Source organism: Mus caroli, chromosome 10 (genome assembly GCF_900094665.2).
Source record: "Mus caroli chromosome 10, CAROLI_EIJ_v1.1, whole genome shotgun sequence".
Taxonomy (NCBI): domain Eukaryota; kingdom Metazoa; phylum Chordata; class Mammalia; order Rodentia; family Muridae; genus Mus; species Mus caroli.
In genome coordinates this window covers 34,251,848-34,274,623 of record NC_034579.1, presented here as the reverse complement: position 1 = coordinate 34,274,623, position 22,776 = coordinate 34,251,848, and positions in this window count along the sequence as shown.

The following is a 22,776-nucleotide window of genomic DNA, read 5'->3' as shown; positions in this document are numbered from 1 at the left end:
CTCCTGCCTCTGCCTCCCGAGTGCTGGGATTAAAGGTGTGCGCCACCACGCCCGGCTTGAAACAGGTTTTAATATAATAAATCCTTAATCGCTCACTCTTGGTGGCGCTCCCTCTGGTTTCACTACCTTTGCTTAGGTAGTACTTTGTATAATTGAATATTGAATTGAATATTGAATATTTTGTTTACTGGAAACAAAATTTCTGTCTACTCATAATTTGGCTCTTTCTTGCTTCCCCTCTATCATGTATACTTTAATGTTCTTCTTTAGTTTAACCTTACTATGATATGAATTGGGGATTTTTCTATATTTCACACTAATGCTTCTGAGGAAGGTATTTTGGTTGATCTACGTAGTCACCATAGGTACAGATAGTTGAAACTTCTGAATAGGTGAATGTATTGTGAGGAGCATATTCTGGATCAAGGAACTATAAACAACACACAGTCATTAAGGTAGAGATCAGGTTCAGGATCAGGCCCAGGAAGGGCTGCCAGTGTCTGCCACCCTAGCTGATGCTTGGGGAGTTCATGGGTGCTGTATTTGATCTGTCTGGGTTCTTGAAGTCAGATGTTGACTAGAACTTATGAGAAGTCAAACTTTCACACAAGAAAAATTCCCATTTGAACAGTGTTAGCTCAAAGGGTTGCCTGAATTAAAGCTAATTTGATTCACAGTGGACTCCCTGTCCTGTCCTGCCTTCTTCTCCTCTCTACTCTCCATTTCCTTTCTTGTCTCTTTGGCCCTTTATTCAGATTTAACTTCATGTACATTCTACAGAGCTTTCAAGCTAATCCAGACGATTGATTGGTTCCTTCAATATTGAAGCTACTTGTGTTGGGGTTGGTTTGCTGCTGCTATGTATTCAAATGCTAAATTCTGTACCCTAGATCTGGTTACCCTAAGTCTAGCAAATTCAAACATACACTAGCTTTTGTGATGCAATCCTTGCTCTCCGAATTAATTGGTCAATAAAAGGCTAAAACCTATGATTGGTCAGTAGAGAGATAGGCCAGATTTCCTGGGAGGGAGAAAGGAACTAAGGGGAGAAGGAAGAAGTCCTTTTTGTCAGGAGGCATCTGTGACTATGGGCCTGGAAGGTATAGCTAGCTAGACATGTGGCTGGATGGTTCCAGATAGTGGGTTACCTTAGATGAACTAGTCAAAAATCGGCCCAGTTAAGCCAAAGCTTTGAAATATTAAATGTCTCTGTGGTTAGTTGGGGGAATTAGTTGGTTAAGGAATAACTGCTGCCATCTTTTTTCCAGGATTAGTTAATAGATACAGATATTAATACAGATAGTTAATAGATATAGAATATTAATAATCTTTCTGTACATAATCAAAACAATCATGAGCTTACAGAGTGGAGCTAAGTTATTTTTATGAAGTTTTTAATTCCAGGCTTCCAGAACTTTTATCTCATAATTATATAATGGATTTGTGGAGGATTGTGGTCTATTTTATAGTTTCCAAAGCATATCAAGAAGACTCCATTTAAAATACATCTCAACAACAAAATTTAATATGTGTGAAACAAAACTTGTCTTTCTTAGGTCTAAACATACTAATTTGCTGTTTTTCACTGGAATCTGTCAGGTCTAAGTTGAAATTACAAATATCTAGAATACTACGTTAATGACTTGGGCAAGATATTGGGCTAAGTGTCTGTATCTTCATTCGTAAAATCAGGGCAAATGTTTGCATAGAGGTTTTTTTTTATGTGTGTGTGGGTTTGTGTTTCCTTTAGTACTTTTTAGAATTGCATCTATTGAATAGTTTTATTCATTGTTGTGCTATTTTGACACAGATGTATTTTAAGATAAAATAGTTATAAACCTTTAAAATAGTCATTTTTGCTAGATGGAATAATAAATCTTTTATTTATTTTTTATAAGATATTTTCTTCATTTACATTTCAAATGCTATCCCAAAAGTCCCCTATAATCTCCCCTTGCCCTGCTTCACAACCCACACATTCCTGCTTCCTGGCCCTGGCATTCCCCTGTACTGGGGCATATAATCTTTGCAAGACCAAGTGCCTCTCCTCCCAATGGTTGCCAACTATGCCATCTTCTGCTACATATGCAGCTAAAGACACGAGCTTTGGGGGTACGGTTAGTTCATATTGTTGTTCCTCCTATAAGGTTGCAGATCCCTTCAGCTTCTTGGGTACTTTCTCTAGCTCCTCCATTGGAGGCCCTGTGTTCTATCCAATAGATGACTGTGAGCATACACTTCTGTGTTTGCCAGGCACTGGCATAGCCTCACAAGAGATAGCTATATCTAGGTCCTTTCAGCAAAATCTTGCTGGCATCTGCAATAATGTCTGGGTTTGGTGGGTGTTTATGTGATGGATCCACGGGAGGGGCAGTCTCTGAATGGTCCTTCCTTCCATCTCAGCTCCAGACTTTGTCTCTGTAATACCCTCTAAGGGTTTTTTGTTCCCCATCCAGGAGAAATGAAGCATACACACTTTAGTCTTCCTTCTTCGTGAGTTTCATGTGTTTTACAAATTGTATCTTGAGCATTCTAAGTTTCTGGGCTAATATCAACTTACCAGTGAGTGCATATCATGTGAGTTATTTTGTGATTGGGTTACCTCACTCAGGATGATATCCTACAGATCCATCCATTTGTCTAAGAATTTCATAAATTTATTGTTTTTAATAGCTGAGTAGTGCTCCATTGTGTAAATGTACCACATTTTCTGTATCCATTCCTCTGTTGAGGGACATCTGGGTTCTTTCCAGCTTCTGACTATTATAAATAAGGTTGTTATGAACATAGTGGAGCATATGTCCTTATTACAAGTTGGAACATCTTCTGGGTATATGCCCAGGAGAGGTATTGCTGGATCCTCCCATAGTACTATGTCCAATTTTCTGAGAAACCGCCAGACTGATTTCCAGAGTTGTTGTACCAGCTTGCAATCCCACCAGTAATGGAAGAGTGTTCCTCTTTCTCCACATCCTTACCAGCATCTGCTGTCACCTGGATTTTTGATCTTAGTCATTCTGACTGGTGTGAGGTGGAATCTCAGGGTTGTTTTGATTTGCATTTCCCTGATTATTAAGAATGTTGAACAATTTTTCAGGTGCTTCTCAGCCATTCGGTATTCCTCACTTGAGAATTCTTTGTATAGCTCTGCACTTCATTTTTTAATGAGGTTATTTGATTTTCTGGAGTGCAGCTTCTTGAGTTCTTTGTATATATTGGATATTAGTCCCCTATTGGATTTAGGATTGGTAAAGATCCTTTCCTAATCTGTTAGTGGCCTTTTTGTCATAGTAACAGTGTCTTTTGCCTTGCAGATGCTTTGCAATTTTATGAGGTCCCACTTATGGATACTTGGTCTTACAGCACAATCTATTGCTGTTCTGTTCAGGAATTTTTCCGTTGTGCCCATCTCTTCAAGGNTTTTCCCCACTTTCTCCTCTATAAGTTTTACTGTCTCTTGTTTTATGTGGAGTTCCTTGATCCACTTAGAGTTGAGCAATGTACAAGGAGATAAAAATAGATCAGTTCGCATTCTTCTACATGATATCCACCAGTTGTGCTAGCACCATTTTTTGAAAATGTTGTCTTTTTCCCATTGAATAGTTTTAGCTCCTTTGTCAAAGATCAAGTGACCATAGGTTTGTGGATTCATTTCTGGGTCTTCAATTCTATTCCATTGATCTACCTGTCTGTCACTGTATCAGTACCATGCAGTTTTTATCACTATTGCCCTGTAGTACAGCTTGAGGTCAGGCATGGTGATTCCACCAGAGGTTCTTTTATTGTTGAGAATAGTTTTTGCTATCCAAGGATTTTTGTTATTCCAGATGCATTTTCAATTTGACCTTTCTAACTCTGTGAAGAATTGAGCTGGAATTTTGATGGGGATTGCAGTTAATCTGTAGATTGCTTTTGGCAAGATAGCCATTTTTACTATATTGATCCTGCCAATCCATGAGCATGGGAGATCTTTCCATCTTCTTAGATCTTCTTCAATTTCTTTCTTCATAGACTTGAAGTTCTTATCATACTGATCTTTCACTTCCTTAGTTAGAGTCACACCAGGGTATTTTATAGTATTTGTGACTATTGTGAAGGGTGTTGTTTCTCTTATATCTTTTTTCTGCCTGTTTATCCTTTGTGTAGAGAAAGACCACTGATTTGTTTGAGTTAATTTTATATCCAACTACTGCACTGAAGCTGTTTATCAGGTTTAAGAGTTCTCTGGTGGAATTTTTAGGGTCAGTTATATATATTATCATATCATCTGCAAATAGTGATATTTTGACCTCTTCGTTTCCAATTTGTATTCCTTTGATCTCCTTTTGTTGTCTAATTGCTCTGGCTAGGACTTCAAGTACTATGTTGAATAGGTAGGGAGAAAGTGGGCAGCCTTGTCTAGTCTCTGATTTTAGTGGGATTGCTTCAAGTTTCTCTCCATTTATTTGATGTTGGTTACTGGTTTGTTGTATATTGCTTTTATTATGTTTAGGTATGGGCCTTGAATTCCTGATTATTCCAAGATTTTTATCATGAATGGGTGTTGGATTTTGTCAAATGCTTTTCCAGCATCTAATGAGATGATCATGTTTTTTTGTCTTTGAGTTTGTTTATATAGTGGATTACGTTGATGGATTTCCATCTATTATACCATCCTTGCATCCCTGGATGAAATCTACTTGATGATGTTGGATAATCCTTTTGATGTGTTCTTGGATTCAGTTTGAGAGAATTTTATTGAGTGTTTTGCATTGATATTCATAAGGGAAATTGGTCTGAAGTTCTCTTTCTTTGTTGGTTCTTTATGTGGTTTAGGTATCAGAGTAATTGTGGCTTCATAGAATGAATTGGGTAGAGTACCTTCTGCTTATATTTTGTGGTATAGTTTGAGGAGAATTGGAATTAGGTCTTCTTTGAAGGTCTGATAGAACTTTGCACTAACCCCATCTGCTCCTGGGCTTTTTCTTTTTTTTGGTTGGGAGACCATTAATGACTGCCTCTGTTTCTTTAATTCTATTTCTTTAAGGGAAATGGGCCTTCTGGGTGTCCAGAGACTCCCCGGTCCAGGAACCCCGGTTCTGCAGTGGACTGGAAGGGACTTGTGCCTCTGATGAGGCCGGGTTATCTGCTTCCCTGATTAATGCAGTCTCAGGTCCTGCACAATTGTATTGGAGCAGACACTGTGTTCCACTCACCAGAGGTCTTAGGATCCCATTGGGGATTCTGTGTGGGCAGGCCACATTTCTATGCTCCTCTACTGACAGCAACTCTCTAGAGCTAGCCCCTGCACCAGGTAATCTCACTCACTAGGTTTCTTTGCCTACCAACTCGCCAGCCCTGTGAAGTTACATGGCTCCCACCAGGCTATCTCTCTGACAGGGTCCCTGAGTTCCTCTCAGGAAACATCCCATGCACCCTCCATTCTGGTTCTCTCTCTCCTCCTGAGACTTCTCTCTCTCACCTCAACTCCTTGCTCTGCCTCCCTTCTGTCCAATCACAAGGAAGAGAGGTAGCAGGAGAGAGTTAGGTCTTTTCTGGAATGAGGACAGCAGAGGGGTTCAATGTAGCTTCTAGAGTTTCCCAGTATTATGGTGGATGCACAAGGATTCACCACTGTAGGAATCAGATGTTGATAAGGCTTACAAGAGTAGGTTTTAGTTGCTGCATCTAGAGATTGAGTTACCATTGTTTCTGAACTAAGTTTGTGTTGCATTTTCCTTCACATGGCTGCTCATCTAAGTTCAAGAGAGAAAGATACAGCAAGCACAGGAACATGCTGGTTCAAGTTTTTAAAATATTTTCCCCAACAGATAGCACCCAATGTGGGGCTGGGCAGGAATCCACTAGAAATGTAAGATTATTAGCCTGAGAGAGTTTTATTTTATTTTATTTTATTTTATTTTATTTTATTTTATCTTAGTTTAGTTTGTTAAGTGAGTAACTGGGTAGCTAAAAATGAGTCACATGTACTCTAGCATGGGAGTTGAAACAAAGAGACTGCTTGCAGTGCTGAGGAACCCTGCTGTGGGAAATTACAGGCTGCTCTCAGTTAGGAGAAGATTGGAATTTATGAACCTTGTAGGGCACAGGGATTAAATTGTGAATTTAAAATTAAGATTATTTGCTTTTAGGATAAATTTATATTCTGATTCTGTCCAAATCACATGGGAAATTTTGCCTGCAGTTTGGAACTAGATAGGGACTATTAGTCACTGACTCCAGAGTAGAAAGTGCAGTGATAATCATTGCTTTCTTTGAACAGGTATTAATTATCTATGTCTGTGGCTCAAAGTAGAGAGTTCAAAAGACAGATAATATACAGATATTAATAAAATATGCCTGCGGCTCTGGGCAGAGAGCCAAACAGAAAGATGGTATAGATTGTTTAACCAGCCACAGGGAGCTCATATTCTGCTAATGTGGGCTCCATGAGAATCTTGAGTGTCTTTTCCTGCTTGGCAAGACAGGAAAGGCCTAGATAGGCACATAAGGTATCTTAGTTTACTTTATTTGTTTTAGATTGTTTTGATTTTCAAAATAGGTGTGATGTTGAGTTTTGTGGTTATATTATTCTTCTGTAAGAGAGGTCTAAATAAAGGGATTTCTGATTACTGGGTCAAGGATATGCTGATTTGGGAAAAAGGTTTTGTCTTTGTGTTTTTGGAAAAGGTGAGTAAGGTATTTACACCTTCCAGAGTTATATGGATTAGATACAACAAAGGGAGAACTCCAGAGGACTAGATTCCAGAGAATTAAACAAAAAATATCTTTTTGTTTGTTTGTTTGCTTGTTTTTGTTGTGTTTTTGTTTTTTGTTTTTGTTTTTCTTTTGTTTTTTTTTGGGGGGGGTTGGTTTTTTTTTTTTTTGTTTTTTTGAGACAGGGTTTCTCTGTATAGCCCTGGCTGTCCTGGAACTCACTTTGTAGACCAGGCTGGCCTTGAACTCAGAAATCTGCCTGTCTCTGCCTCCCGAGTGCTGGGATTAAAGGCACACCATGCCTGGCTCAAAAAATATATCTTGATGATACTAATTTTTTTTGAGATTTATATATATTTCAGAATACACAGCCTTAGTGAATTTTCTTGTTAGACATGCTGAATTGACCTGCTTGAACTCCTGATGTCCTGGACTTCAGCCAGATTCAGTCAAGACACAGACATCAGAGACTCACCAATCCTATTTTTCCTACCCTTCCCCCTTTCATAATATCTCAATGCTCATATTCAGCTTGAAGAAGTTATGAAGAGTTGTCAACCCAGTTCCCTAGGCTTTGGGGCTGGAGAGCATTATTAATAGGTTGTCTTTCTAGGGAATGTAGAAAAGGTCATATTTGGAACAGTGAGGAAATAGCTAGAATTGATTGTATAGCCATAATCTCATTTGGTAGAAGTTTTTATAATTGTTACTTTGTTGAAGTCATAAGTTCTTATTTGGTAGAGAATTTTTTTTTGATGCAAAATCAAGGTTATCATTGGTATAAATTTCTTCTATTGATACTAAATATTCAAAAGTACAGGGCTAAGACCCAGTCCTTCTTTTGCTGTTATTATAAACTGATCTGAGATGACTAAGCCTGCGAGTTAAGGGTCAAATAGCAAATTCATGGCTCTGAGTTTATTGTGAGGGTGTTTTCAGAGATTTTAATTAGAAATAGATGATAGTAGTTAATGGACAACAGTCCAGATTACTTTACATAGATAGCTGGTTTTCAAAAAACATCAGAAATCCACAGAATGTGACATTTATTGTTATTTATTCACTTTTTGTTTTGAGACTAGCCTGCCCTGACAGCTTTCCCTGTCTTGGATTCAAAGAAGAAACAGAATCTTGAGTTACTCCAGTTGTGGTGAAACAGCCACTAGGCAAGAATTGTCTCATTTCATCTACAGACATAATACTGTTCAAAGAAAGGACACATTACAGGTTAGGGCAGCTTGATTCTTCCAAGACAGAATAGGCTAGTCCTTAATATTCCTGTTTCTCTAAGTCTGTCAGATGACCCTGGCCAGTAGACTGAAGACCGATGCTCCAATGTGTTGAAGTAAGGGACTGTCCAAATGATCAGCAGTCTCTATAATTTGGCTAAGTTTTGGAAGCTGTATTAGGCTTCCTATATATTTTCAGTTAATATCAGTCGTTCTTGGATTTCTGATGGGGTTGAAAAACTACATAGTCTCCTAGCCAACCCAGACTTTTTACTTTGAGAGCAACAGATTTGAGAGGATGGTTTTCAGATGGTATTCAATCTAAAGCCAAGACATAGCCAGGTTCAGAACTATATAGTCTTTTAAGTTAGGATAGAGGACAGTGTTCAATTTTATTGGCAAAAATGTTGGATTTCGTGTTAGGTCTATGTTATACCATATATTGACAAAATGGTAATAATTGTACTCAATTTATATTTTGAGAGAAAGTCTTTTTCCCTGTCTAATCACATTAGGTCAGTGGGAGGCTTGTGATTGGATAGGAGAAGGGAGACAGAGCGAGGAGTTGAGGAGAGAGAGAGAGAGAGAGAGAGAGAGAGAGAGAGAGAGAGAGGCCTCAGGAGGAGAGAGAACTAGAAAGGAGGCCAATGTAGTGTTATCAAAATGTTAGAATGATTGGGATAAAGCTTTATCATATTCATTTGGCTCTGAAATTATTGTATTGGCATTTTGTGAATTGTGTTATTATTGATACATAAATCTGATTGGCTAATTAAACATTAAGAATCTTGATTCTACTGGGTAACTAGCTGTTGTGATGGCTAACCAGGGTGCGTGGGGGCGTTTCATGAAAGCAAGAGGAACTCAGGGGCTCAGTCTATGAGATGGCCTGGTAGGAGCCATGTGGCCTCTCAGGCCTGGCAAGTTGGCAGGCCAAAAGATGGAGGGAGTGAGATCACCTGGCACAGGGGCTAGCTCTAGAGAATTGTTGGCGGTGGCAGGAGCACAGGAGCATGGCCTGCCCAACTGAGAGTTGGCCATTCTCAATTCTCATTTTTTAATATTTTCCGCAATACATATACAGAAATGTATGCCTGGGTCTATCTGTAGTTTTGTATGAAAATGTGTGTGTATGTGTGGGCGTGTGTGTTTGTATGTGTGTGTGTTGTATAGTTTCAGCATCTTCCCCTTTACATAGTTCTCAGAGAACATTTTAAATCCCTTCTTAAATGCTAATGCTAACTAAGTTCTCTTGGTAGAAGGACAGCAAGGTCAGTTTTATTTTTTTAATTTTTTAGTTTATTATTATTATTATTATTATTATTTTGGTTTTTTGAGACAGGGTTTCTCTGTGTAGCCTTGACTGTTCTGGAACTCATTCTGTAGACCAGACTGGCCTCAAACTCAGAAATTCACCTGCCTCCCAAGTGCTGGGATTAAAGGCATATGCCACCACTTCCGGCTGACAGTTTCTTTGGAATTTCACATTATGCATCCCAATCTCACTCATTTCCCACACCTTCCATATCTTCCTTTTGCCCTTGTAACACCACCCCCCTGTCTTAGTTGGGGTTTTACTGCTGTGAACAGACACTATGACCAAGGCAAATCTTATAAAAAACATTTAATTGGGGCTGGCTTACAGGTTCAGAGGTTCAGTCCATTATTATCAAGGTGGGAGCATGGCAGAGCTGAGAATTCTATGTATTTATCCAAAGGCTGCTAGTGGAAGACTGACTTCCAGGCAACTGGGGTGAGAGTCTTAAGCCCACACCCACAGTGACACACCTACTCCAACCACGTCACACCTATTCCAACAAGGCCATACCTCCAAATGGTGTCACTCCTGGTCCCAGAATATACAAACCATCACATTCCACTTCCTGGCCCTCATAGACTTGTTCAACAACATGAGTCTATGAGGGCCAAACTTAAACATAGCATAATGCAAATGCATTTAGTCCAACTTTCAAAGTCCTTACAGTCTATAGCAGTCTCAACAATGTTAAAAGTCCAAAGTTCAAGGTCTCTTCTGAGATTCACCCAACTAATTAACTGCAATCCCCAAAGCAAGGCAGGAAACCAGCTGGGCAAACTCCAAACTCTGCATCTCCATGGCTGATGTCAAAGCGGTCTTAAGATCTCCACTCCTTTTTCATCTTTGTTGACTGCAACAAACTGCTTTCTTCTAGGCTGGTTCCACTCCCTGTTAGCAGCTTTCCTCAGCATGTATCCCATGGCTCTGGCATCTTTAACATTTTTGAGTCTCCAAGGCAATTTCAATGTTACAGCTTCTTGTTTCANTGTCTGGGATTCCACTTGATCTTTTGGACTCCTCCTAAGGACTGGCATCACTTTTCCAGCTCTGCCCTCTGTAGCACTCTAAGCTCAGGTTGATCCACTCCACTATGGCTGCTGTTCTTGGTGATCATCCCATGGTACTGACATCTCTCATACACTGGGGTGTTCCACTCCAACTAGGCTTCACCAATAGCCTCTCATAGGCTCTCTTCAGGGTGCCAAGCCTCAAATCCTTTGCATGACCCCTTCAGTCCNGGGCCATCAACTACAGCTGAGGTTTCACCTTCTCCAATGGCCTTCCCTGGCCTCTCACAGTGTTAAGCCTCAGCTTCTCTCCATGATCCCTTCATTCCTTCACAAGCAGTACTACCTGAGTGACTCTTACACATTACCAAGTCCAGCTGCAGCATGAGGTACAACCTTGGGTATCTCTGGAACACAGCTTCTTTGTGCTCCCAGAAAANAATTTCCAGAAGATTTCACCTTAGTGATGCTGGTCTCTTCTTAATAACTGCTAATTCCTTAGCTCCAGGTAACCAGCATCAATTTTACCAGTAGTTCTTCCCATTCTTAACTCTAGAGCCAGAGCCACATGGCTGAAGCTGCCGAGTTCTGCTGCTTACAGGAACTAGAACATGATCCCCTTGTACTATTACATTATCACTAGCTTTATGTTTTCTAAATCCTTCACTGCCTAAGCTTGGCTATCTTGGTTCTTGCTCTGTAGATTGACCTTGAATGCAGAGATCAGCATGCCTGTCTCATGGGATTAAGGGTGTGTACCACCATGCCTGCTTCTAAATTGAGCTGGATAGGGTCTTGCCCCAAGGTCCCACTCCCTTAATCTGTTATTTCCTAGAACACAGGATTTTGCTCCATTTCACTTCCTGGTATGCCTTTAATACTCGAACTATATATTTTATATTTTGCCTTTCTAAGCTTGCTATGCTTGTTCAAACTTCTCTTTGTGAGACTTAACCAGAGAACAAAGTCTCTGCTGGGCTTTTTTGAAACGTCCTTTGTAAATGCAATTAATGCAATTAATCCAAGTCTCTTCACCTTAGCCTCCTGCAGACTTTTCAGACAAGGGTAAAAAGTAGCCACATTCTTCACCATAATACCACAAAACCAGTCTTTATGCCACATACTGAAATTCTTCTCCTTTGAAATTTCTTGGGCCAGGTCAACACAGTTCAAATTACTCCCAGCAACAAAAGTCTTCCATATTCCTACTAGGATGACCCATTAAGCCCCATTTAAAGCATTCCACTGAGTTTCAAATCCAAAGTCCAAAAATCCACATTCTTTGAAATAAAAGCATGGTCAGGCCTATCACAGCGATACCCCACTTCTGGTACCAACTTCTGTCTTAGTTAGGGTTTTACTACTGTGAACAGACACCATGACCAAGGCAAGTCTTATAAAAAACAACACTTAATTGGGGCTTGCTTACAGGTTCAGAGGTTCAGTCCATTATTATCAAGGTGGGAACATGGCAGTATCCAGGCAGGTATGGCACAGGAGGAGCTGAGAGTTCTATATCTTCATCCAAAGGCTGCTAGTGGAAGTCTGACTTCCAGGCAACTAGGGTGAGGATCTTATACCCACACCCACAGTGACACACCCATTCCAACCAGGTTACACCTATTCCAATAAGGCCACACCTTCAGATGTTGCCACTCCCTGGTCCAAGGATATACAAACCATCACAACCCCCCTCCAATCTCATCAACCTCTCTAGGTTTTCTAATTCAAATTTAAAGGGATATTAAATATGAATATCATTGTTTTGTAGTAGGTATTTAAGAATCATTAGGTTTTTTCCCCTTTGTCCATTGTACTCTGACTCTATGTTACACCTGCCTCATGTGGGACCAACTTCTCTCTAATGAGACCCCTTAACATACTGCCCTGAAGAGACAATTTTGAGAATGAAAGCTGGTGCTATTAGTAGTTGAGGACAATGTGTACTGAACAAGATTGACTCCAGAAAACTGTGAGTGTGCCTGTCTTATTCAGAGCTCCCTTGCTGCTGGGCTTGTTTCAAGTCATCAGAAATTACTGGGCTGAAGGACTTGAATGTTTTCAACCTCTTTACATTCTTGATTAGTGGGTTCCATCACAGTCAGTGATGGTGACAACTGCTAACACATCTTCCAACCCCATGTACTTCATGTCGAGCAGCTTCAGAGCTCAGCATCTGCACTAGTGAACACTGGATGAGGCTGAAGGAAAGCACATAACAATGGGAACACAGCATTTTGTCCATATATCAAGAGTGCCTGCCACTCTGCCCAACAGACCAACCTCATTCTTTTTGCAATGTTGCTCTCCTACCCCCAGCCAGTATTTCATTCATTCTCATTTCTCTTCAACATCATTCTATTGCCACGATTCTATACATACATATATATACATTCATAATATATACATACACACATCCAAACATACATCCAAAGAAATATACAAAAAGCATACATAATACATACATGTGATGCTTGTTTCACTAAGAGAAAGAAAGGAAAACTGTTTTCCTCCCACAAAACCTGTGAATCTGATAGAATCTGACCGAATATACTATCAGTGCCACCATATGGTACAGTTCTAGAGAATGCACATTACACCCCATAGTCTACATTAACAGAACCTTCTGGAATCTTGTCAATAGCAATGCATTGTCTCTTAGTGTCTCCATACCCTCACTTCACATTTCCCCTTTGGTCGTTTCCTCTCTTTTGGTTCTATGATAAACTCTTGTGATGATCACCACTGATTTCTGAGAGACAACTCTTTCCTATGGTCAGATTTTACTTGACATCTCTTTGCCAGTTTGCCTCATACATCCCCTATTGCCCCCTTTCCAAAGCCTCCTGTCTAAAGATCTCTCATTCACTTTCTAGTTTCTTAGTGGATTCACATCTAAGTTTCCTTATTTGTAAATAAATATGAAAGAAAATTTGTATCTTAAGGTGGTTTGGATGACTTAAAATTGAATCAGGCCAAGTCTTCAGAGAAATGCTTCTTATAAGAATGACTGATGTGAGTTAGTAAATGTGCTGTTAACTTTTATTCAGTGTTACAATGTCCCAGGTCATTCTTTTTTTGAGATAGGGTCTCATGTAGCTCAGACCTGCCTCACATTCACTATGTACTCTGAGAAATCCCTGAACTTCAGATGATTCTGCCTCTACCTTAGAGGTTTTAGGTATGTGCTGCCATGCTCATTCTATGTCATACGTATTTTACGTGATTATTATTTCTCTGCACCATATGAGTGATTAGCTTTCAGTCTTTTTACTTGAAATCCCAGTTTCACTAAAGCTCCTAAAATTTGTCTCTAACTACTGTCCTGAGTTTCAGGTTCTCACGTCTTATTATTGACTTAGAATCCCCACTTTGATGTCTAATAGACTCTTGACACATCCAAAGTAAAATAATTAGTCACTTATGTCACCCAAACTCCTCCCCTCTATCACCCTTTCTTTCCTTCACAGGGCTTATCTAGCAGCCACCTTCTATCAATTTGCTGATGGAAACTGTCCATTAGTGTTCTGTTGCTTTGAATAAAGGTTTCAAACTCAAAATCTGAAGGCTTTCATTTTTTCAAGCTGCCCAAGGCATGATCTGTCACTCTCTTCCTTATTCCTACCATAATGAGTCTTCAGTTTACCCAGCTTCTCTCTGTGTTTGACTCTGATTGACACTTGCTTTTCTCTCTTCCTGGGACACTTGCTTTCTTCCTTCATCTTCTCAGACCAGCTTGATTTTGTAATTCAAGCCCTTGCTTAAGTATTCCTCATACAGACTCCCTAAAGACCTAGCAAACCCCTCTCCTCACTATATCATCCCTTCTTATTTTTACTTAAAATACTCAAACTATTTGTTTGTCAACATATTTTTTATTTTCCCTCACTATAATACAAGTTAAAAGATTCCAAGGGTTTTTTTGTACTTACCACAGCTTTCTCTGTGATTATTACAGTACCTGTCACACACACAGTAAGCACTCAATAAATTTAATTTATGAATGAATGAATGAATGAATCCCATTTTCTGTGGTACTCCCAAAAGGGTCTGCATAATGAGGCAGCCTTATCTTATTTTTCTCCTGCTATGGAAAGAATTCAGGTTCCTTGTTTTTCTTATCAATGATTAAATTGTTCTTGCCTGGACACTTTTGGGTATAGGATAGCTTCAGCTGCCTTTATCTGAAGGCAACATTATTGTCAAAGTACCTTACTGAGCTTTTGACTATTGAATTGTCTAATACACATAGGGATGTCTCAAGAGGCTGTGGTATTTACTTATGTGCTTACTAGTTTTAATAAATATAACCCTTGGGTATTATAATCCAGTTCCAACTCGCTTCCTGTTTGCACTTGACTTTCTTCATCTGAGAGCTTGTTTCTTCCTCCTGTTGACCTTTTCTTTATGTTCTGTGGTCCCTGCTTTTGTAAGGCTGCATCACAGTGTGCAATCAGCTAAAGTGAATGCTCTCTGGCTTGTCATTTTGCATAACCATCACATTTCAATTTTGACAAAAATATTTCACAGCATAGCTAGGACAAAATTAGGCTTTATTTCTTTTTCTTAGCTCAAACCTCAATGGCAATGAACTAAATTGATGAAACTGGGTGAACAGGGACTGAGGTTTGATCAGCTTGGGCTCTGACTTCAATGATGTCCCATGTCTATTAGGATGGGCAGTTATTTAACTTCTTTGAGTCTTAGCTTATGTTTATTGTTGTTAACATGAAAAATTATGTAAATGCACACTGGTGAAGATGTCCCAGATGGTTGTTATTGTTGTGTGGACTACACCTCTCTATGGCCTTACCTGATAACAATAATTTCCATATAGAATCAGGCATTTTTTACTCATTAGTATGTTTGAACCAGCATTTATTCTATTTTTTGTAACCAAGAGAGTATAATTTTGTTCAGTATCATCCTCTATTCCCACTCTTGAAACTGCTTACTCCATTTTATTTAGAAAAATGAAAACAATATTTTTTACAGTTTGAAGATGTTACTTATCATGATAAAACTGAGAGCTGTAATTGATCTTGATATTGGGAGGAGAATGAGATATGTATGATGTAAAGTATAGAATATATACATTTCATGACTAGCTTTTCAGCTGTCTGGGAATATAGTGAACCACGCAGCTTTGAAACTTGATCATTTTTGTTGTTGTTGCTGTTGTTTTGCTTTTGTTTTTATAGCAAGATCAGAGTTGGAATGTCTCTGAGAATTTTAGAGTTGAAATATTTTGAAATGGATCATGCCATGATCAAATTGATATGGGACTATTCACAGTAGTCAAGTTGCAGAACCATCCCAGGTGTCCATCAGTAGATGGATAGAGGAGGAAAGTGTATGATATACATTCAATGAAATACTACTGAGTTATGGAGCAAAGTGAAACAAGCCAGGCAAATATCTAGGCTAATATTTCTCAACCTCCCTAATGCTGTAACCCTTTAATACTCTTACTCATGTTATAGTAATCCCAACCATAAAATTATTTTGTTGTTACTTCCTAAACATAATGTTGATACTGTTAAGAATTATAATGCAAATACCTGATATGCAACCCCTGTGAAAGGGTCATTTGACATTCAAAAGGGTCATGACACACAGGTTAAGAACTGCTTTTACAGACTAAAAACATGACTTGGAAACAAAGAGGGAACTACGAGGAAAGTAAGGGGAGGTGTATCTGCAGGAATGCAAGAGAGGTGGAAAAATTATGAGAATGTCTAAAAAAGAGTCACTCACATGATACATATGCATCATAATTTAAGCTTTTATGTTGTATAATGAACATATACTAATAAAACTCAAATACTATTATTATTAGTAACAGTGTTGAGATTGGGTATAGAGAAACATTTCACAGAAGAAGCTACATTGCACATTTTGATTTCATGTCTGGATTGCTATTTTGAATGAGGACAACCTGTATTGATCAACATCCTCCAATAGTGGCCAGTTCCCTTTTTGTAATCTGGACAAACTCTAGGGAGCTGTGTGAATTTCTGCACTCTTATGGGAGAGCTGAGGTTTTCTTCTACTTATATAGAAGTCCAACTTTGCTTCTTGCTGTTCTTCCTCAATTTCTTTCAGGTACTGTCTTATTAATTCCCTAATGAACTTCCTGTGTAGACATCTGTTTCTGTGATTGGATTTATGCATCTTGGCCTGAGACAAAAAAACAAAAAACAAAAACAAAAACAAAAAAAACAACTGGAAAATTTCATGTTAAAAAGAGTGTGGCCCAAACAAGTGACTGAAATTGCATTTAAAGGAGAGGATAAATTACAAAAATATTCATGGAGTAGAGTTAGCAGAACCAATTCTCTACCTCTGTCTTTCTGTCACTCTCTATCATTACAGTTATGGAATATGAGCAGGCTGAGCAATGCAGAAGAAGATGAATTGTAGAGTAGTTTCCTGGGTTCTAATTTAAATAATTGGATTGCTGTAGGCTTTCCAAGGAAAACAATTCCAAAGAGGGAAAAATGAAACTGAGTTTAGGCATATGTTGGTAACTAATGTTGGGATAATACTTCTTGGATGCTGAGATGAGCTTATTTGTTTTATTTTATTTTTTTGGCCATAGTTAAACACAGAACAATTTTGAAAAAAAATTCAGATAACAATTAACTTAGCCCATGAGTACAAGGCTTAAGACATGCTTACATCGAAGTTCTTTACGAAATATATATGGCTCCATCTATAAGATGGGTTCTTGTTGATGTAGAAACAATGCTTGTGACAAGGGTCTAGGGAAAATTACTGAGGTAAACTTCTCATACAGATGGGTATTATGGCCTAGAAGTAATACTCAAGGCTTTGGAAGGAAAGAATTAGAAGGAGCGAAAAGGAAAACATAAATTCTGGGAGATACAGGCAGAGCCTGGCTTACCAGACAGCAAAGGTTATAAGCTACATCCCTTCCCAGCACTCCAGGAAGAAAAGCTAAACACGTCATTCCATTGAAGAGGTAATCTGTGAGTTTACCTTTTTTGACTTCTCCCGTGCCTATATGGGTACACAAAGACTTTTCTTTTATCTCTACACTGGGTGGAATTAGTTCTCTAAGCTTATATGGTACCTAAGTATCCCTGATTTGGCTACAGTCAGGATTGGGAGTATAATTGCCCTCTAACCTATGCAGATTGAGAAAAGGAAAGACAGGGTACTAAGGCATGAAAACAAGTAGAGTTCATCTAAAACACCCAACAAACACACAAAAGGTACAGAAGGAGGAGCTGAAGACTTCTGTTTTAGTTAGAGTTTTACTGCTGTGAACAGATACCATGACTAAGGCAAGTCTTATAAAAAACAACATTTACTTGGAGCTGGCTCACAGGTTCAGAGGTTCAGTCCATTATCATAAAGGTGGGAGCATGGCAGTATCCAGGCAGGCATGGTGCAGGAGGAGCTGAGACTTCTATGTCTTCATCCAAAGGCTGCTAGTGGAAGACTGAATTCCAGGCAACTGGGGTGAGGATCTTATACCCACACCAACAATGACACACCCATTCCAACCAGGTCACACCTATTCCAACAAGGCCACACCTTCAGATGGTGCCACTCCCTGGTCCAAGGATATACAACCATCACAACATCATTAGAGAAGATAGGTCGGAGTGGAAGCGAGGCAGAGACTCTGGTAAACAAATCTAGGAACTTGGTCATCCTATAGTGCTGGGAACACGAAGGGAATTGTGTCTTAAGCTGGAGGAGCAATCATAGGGGAGGATGAGGAGGGGAAGGGAGGGACGAGGAGGAGGAGGAGGAGGAGGAGGAGGAGGAGGAGGTGGAGGTCCAGGAACATCTTGCTACTGAAAATGTCAGCATTTGTTCATTATAAACCTTCCACAGCACAGGCTGCTTTGATCCCATGATTCTGGAGAGCCAGCCTCATATTTCTACTGAAATCTATTACTGAAACCAGAGGTCCTGATATATGAGAAACAAAAAGGGAGTTTTATACAAAATTAAATGACATATAACCAAATATAAGATTTTCTTCGCACACAGCATTCACATGTAGAAGAAAAAGGAAATATTTGAGATATGTTTCAAACAGAAAAGGGAATGAGAGACAAGGCATGATGTGTCAGCTACTTTTGCATCGTGAATACAATACCTGACATCCAGAGTTTAAGTGAGGAGGATTTATTTTGGCTCAGTTTTAGTCCATTGTGCTTGGCTTCACTGATCAGAGCATCAGGAGTATGAGAGTTGGTGGAGGATAAGCTTTTTTACCTGACAAAGCCAGAGAGCAGATAGCAAAACAAGGGACAGGGAAAGGGTGTGACCTTCAGAGGTATGACATATCCCCTTCCATCTGAGTCCCATCTTCAAATGTTTCCAGCATCTCTTAAAATCACCAGCAGGGGACCAAAACACATGAATCATTTGGAGGATGCTTCACACCTAAACAAGAACACATGGTTTAGATGTTTGTCTTAGTTTCTTTTCAAGTTGCTGCTATACAATACCCTGAGAAGAGCAACTATGGGGAGGAAGGGTTTAGGTGGACTCACAGTCCCAGCTTAGTCTAGGATTGAGGGAGGTCTCATAGACAAGGATGCAGTGCCTCTTGATTCTGTAGAATCAGTCAGGTGCTGCAGGGAGGGTGCTTTGTTGATGCGATTAGTATGCACAGTGGCTGTGAGCCTCATTCAATCCCTAAAAACTCTCAGTTTTCCTCAGAGTAGGGATTAAGCTTCAACTCCAGCAGAAGATCTGCCTGAGATGCCAGCCTGTTCTACCAAATCACCAATGGCAGTTCTTTAAATCTCTCAGATTTGGGTCAAAAGTTTTGTAGGTGTGTTGGTATCCCCATCTCTCTACTGGGGGAACTGTCTGGCTACTGGAGGTAGTCTCTTCAGGTTCCATATCCCTACTCTTGGGAATTTTGGCTAAGATCACCTGCACTGACTCCCCCATTCCAGGTCTCTGGGACTTCTTAAATATTTCCCCCTCTCCCCACTTACAGCAGAAGTCTCCCATTCAGGTCCTTCCCTCCATCTGCCTCTCAGTACTCTTTTGTTCCTTCTTCTAATTGGAATTCAAGCATTCTCTCTTAGACCTTCTTTCTTGTTTATCTTCTTTGGGTTTTTAAGGTATATCACATGTATTCTGCACTTTTAGGGTGATATCCACTTATCAGTGAGAACATACCATATGTGTCCTATTGGATCTGGGTTACCTCACTCAGGATATTTTCTAATTTTATCCATTTGCCTGCAAAGTTCATGATGTCCTTTTTAAATAGCTGAATGATATGCCATTGTGTAAATGAACCACATTTTCTGTATTCATTCTTTGCTTGAGGGACATCTTGGTTGTTTCCAGTTTCTGGCTATTATGATAAAGCTGTTATGAACATAGTTGAACAAGTGTCCTTTTGGGATAGTGGAGCATCTTTTGGCTATATGCCCAGGATCAGTATAGTTGGATCTTCAGATAGAACTATTTCAAATTTTCTGGGAAGCCACCAGATTGATTTCCAGAGTCATTATACAAGTTTGCAATCCCAGCAGCAGTGGAGGACTATTCCCTTCTTCTCCACATCCTTGGGAGCATGTGCTAGCACTTGAATTTTGATCTTAGCCATTCTGATTGGTGTAAGGTGAAGTCTCAGGGTTGTTTTGAATGTTGAGTATTTCTTTAAGTTCCTCTTGGCCATTTGATATTTCTTTGTTGAGAATTCTGTTTAGCTCTGGATCCCACTTTTAATTGGGTTATTTGTTTCTTTGGACTCTACCTTCTTGAGTTCTTTAAATATTTTAGAAAGCCCTCTATTGGATGTAGAGTTAGTGAAGATGTTTTTCCAATCTGTAGGCTGCAGTTTGGTCCTGTCCAAAAGAAATGCATGGACAAAGATGGAACAGAGACTGAAGGAATGACCAACTAGTGACCGGCCCAACTTGAGCCCCATCCCATGAGCAGGCACCAATCCCTGACACTATTAGTGATGCTATGTTATGCTTGTAGAAAGTAGCCTAGCATAGCTGTCCTGAGAGGATTGACCAGCAGCTGACTGAGAAAGATGCAGATACATACAGTCAAACACTGGACAGAGGTCAGGGTCTCCTATGGAAGAGTTAGGAGAAGGATTGAAGGTCCTGAAGGGGGTGACAAACCCACAGAAGGACCAACATTATTAACTAACCTAGACCCCTGGGAGCTCCCAGAGATTGAGGCACCAAGCAAAGAGCACACATAGGCTGGTCTGAAGCTACCAGCACATATATAGCAGAGGGATGCCTTGTCTGGCCTCAGTGAGAGAGGATGTGCCTAATTGTGCAGAGACTTGCTGCACCAGGGTTGGGGATAGAAGGGGTAGACTGTGCTCTCAGAGGTGAGGAGAAATTCTATGAGAGGGACTAGGAGGGGGACCAACATTTGTGATGTAAACAAATAAATTAAATAATGATAATAAAAAAGTAATTAATCTCTCTTAGTATCTGCCTCTATGTCTAACTACCTATCTATAGGCAGTTTTTACCTACAGGCTTCATATCTGTGATTTAGTCAACTATGGATTGAAGATATTTGAAAACCACTTTTGCTCTTCTTGAAAGTTCACTTTTTCTGTGTCATTACAGCATGAACTTTGTAGTATACGATGCTAGGATTGTATTAAGTATTATGAATAATGGAGAGGTATATCGGAGGATACACATAGGTTATATTCAAATATAACAAGTTTAAAGAAAAGTATAGGTAGATTTTGGTATTTATGAGATCTCCTTTGGGTACCAAGGGTTCATTTGTGTTCATGTGTGTGCACATATGTTTGTATGTGTGCATGTGTATGTGTGTGTTATAACATTCTTGTATGTATATAAAATGTATAATAAAAGTTCTATAAGTATGTATGCATGCACATTTAGACCATGACTGAGTCACCCATCTAAGACCCTTTGTCTTGGAACTCACACAATGCCTGGATATTGGTTACTTCAGGCATTTTGTTCTCCAAGGAAGCAGTACCCTAGGAAGCAAGCATGTGCAGCTAATGGAGTCAGTGCCAAAGCTCTTTTCCTACCAGCCAGGACTGAGACAGGGCACTGAGGATATAGATGCAAGGTATGAGGAGTGGCGTCTTTACTGACTCCCATTTACCCCCACCCCATTCCTCTCCTCTTTGCCTCTAAGAGGGTGCTCTCCCACCCACCCACCCACTCCTGCTCACCCCTCTAGCAAACCCCTTCTCTGGGGCATAAAGCCCCCAAAGGACCAAGCACCTCCCCTCCCATCAAAGAAGACCTCAGAAGATGGAAAGATCTCACAAGCTCATGGATCAGTAGGATTAACAGAGTAAAAATGGCCATCTTATCAAAAGCAATCTACAGTTTCAATGCAATCCTCATAAAATTTTAACTCATTTTTTCACAGAAATAGAAAGAGTAATTCTCAACTATATCCGGAATAACAACAACAAAAAAAAAAAACCCAGGATAATGGGAAAAATTCTAGACAATAAAAGAACTTCTGGGGGAATCACCATTCCTGACCTCAAGCTGTACCACAGAGCAATAGTGATAAAAAGTGCTATAAGGCACAGGACAATGTCAGTAGTACAAAACTGCAACCTACAGATTGGGAAAAGTTGGGAAAAGTTCTTTACCAACCGTCCATCTGATAGAGGGCTAATATCCAAAATATGCAGGCCCAGCTTTTATTGTCAGGAAAATTCCAGGGAGGGATATGTGCCCTTTGACCTTGATTGATTAGCTCTATCTCTACAGGTCTGACTGATCTACAGTTGGTTAGGCTCTGGAGACTTCTCAAGGTGATGCTTACTCATTCTAGCTATCTATTCTTACTTGAGGCCAGATGACTACTTGTCCTTGAATTGGCTGCCTGTGACTGTGGTTGACTGACCACAGGTTCCTGGATCTGAGTTCTCCATTTCTGGGAAANAGAAACATAGGCCTAGACTTCCAAACTGCCAGTGTGTAGCCTGTCATAGAATCAGCCTGGACCTGGCTAACTCAATCCTCTCAGTATTATTTAGAGTCATTTAAAAACTCTTGGAAATTTTGTGCTTTTTTTCAAAAATGAAATTCATTGAATTTTTTTCTTATGAAACTCCAGTCATCAACTCAAACTTTAAAACTAAATATTGTAGAGCAGAAACATATATACTTTAGTATGTATGATAATTTGATACATGGTGACAATGCTGATCAGAAAATATGAAAAATCTTTGTTTTCCATGATTGAATCATTACATTTCTATGGGAGCAGGAGCCATGCTTGTCCAAATGCTCCAATTTATGACTTGATAATTTTAAATTTGAGGTGAGGGGTTTCCATGTTCATGGGCTGTGTGATATGAAGTAGTACATATGCTATAGGCACTTGCTTTGTGCTCAGAACCAAGGCTGCAGGGAAGTCCCATCATGCAACATAACTAACTGCTGTGTAAGCAGTTTGGGTTTACTCTATGCTGAATCTTCAGTTAACTTTTGGTTGTCCATTCAGTGATCTTTTCCTGTTGTCATTTTCTGTAGACCCT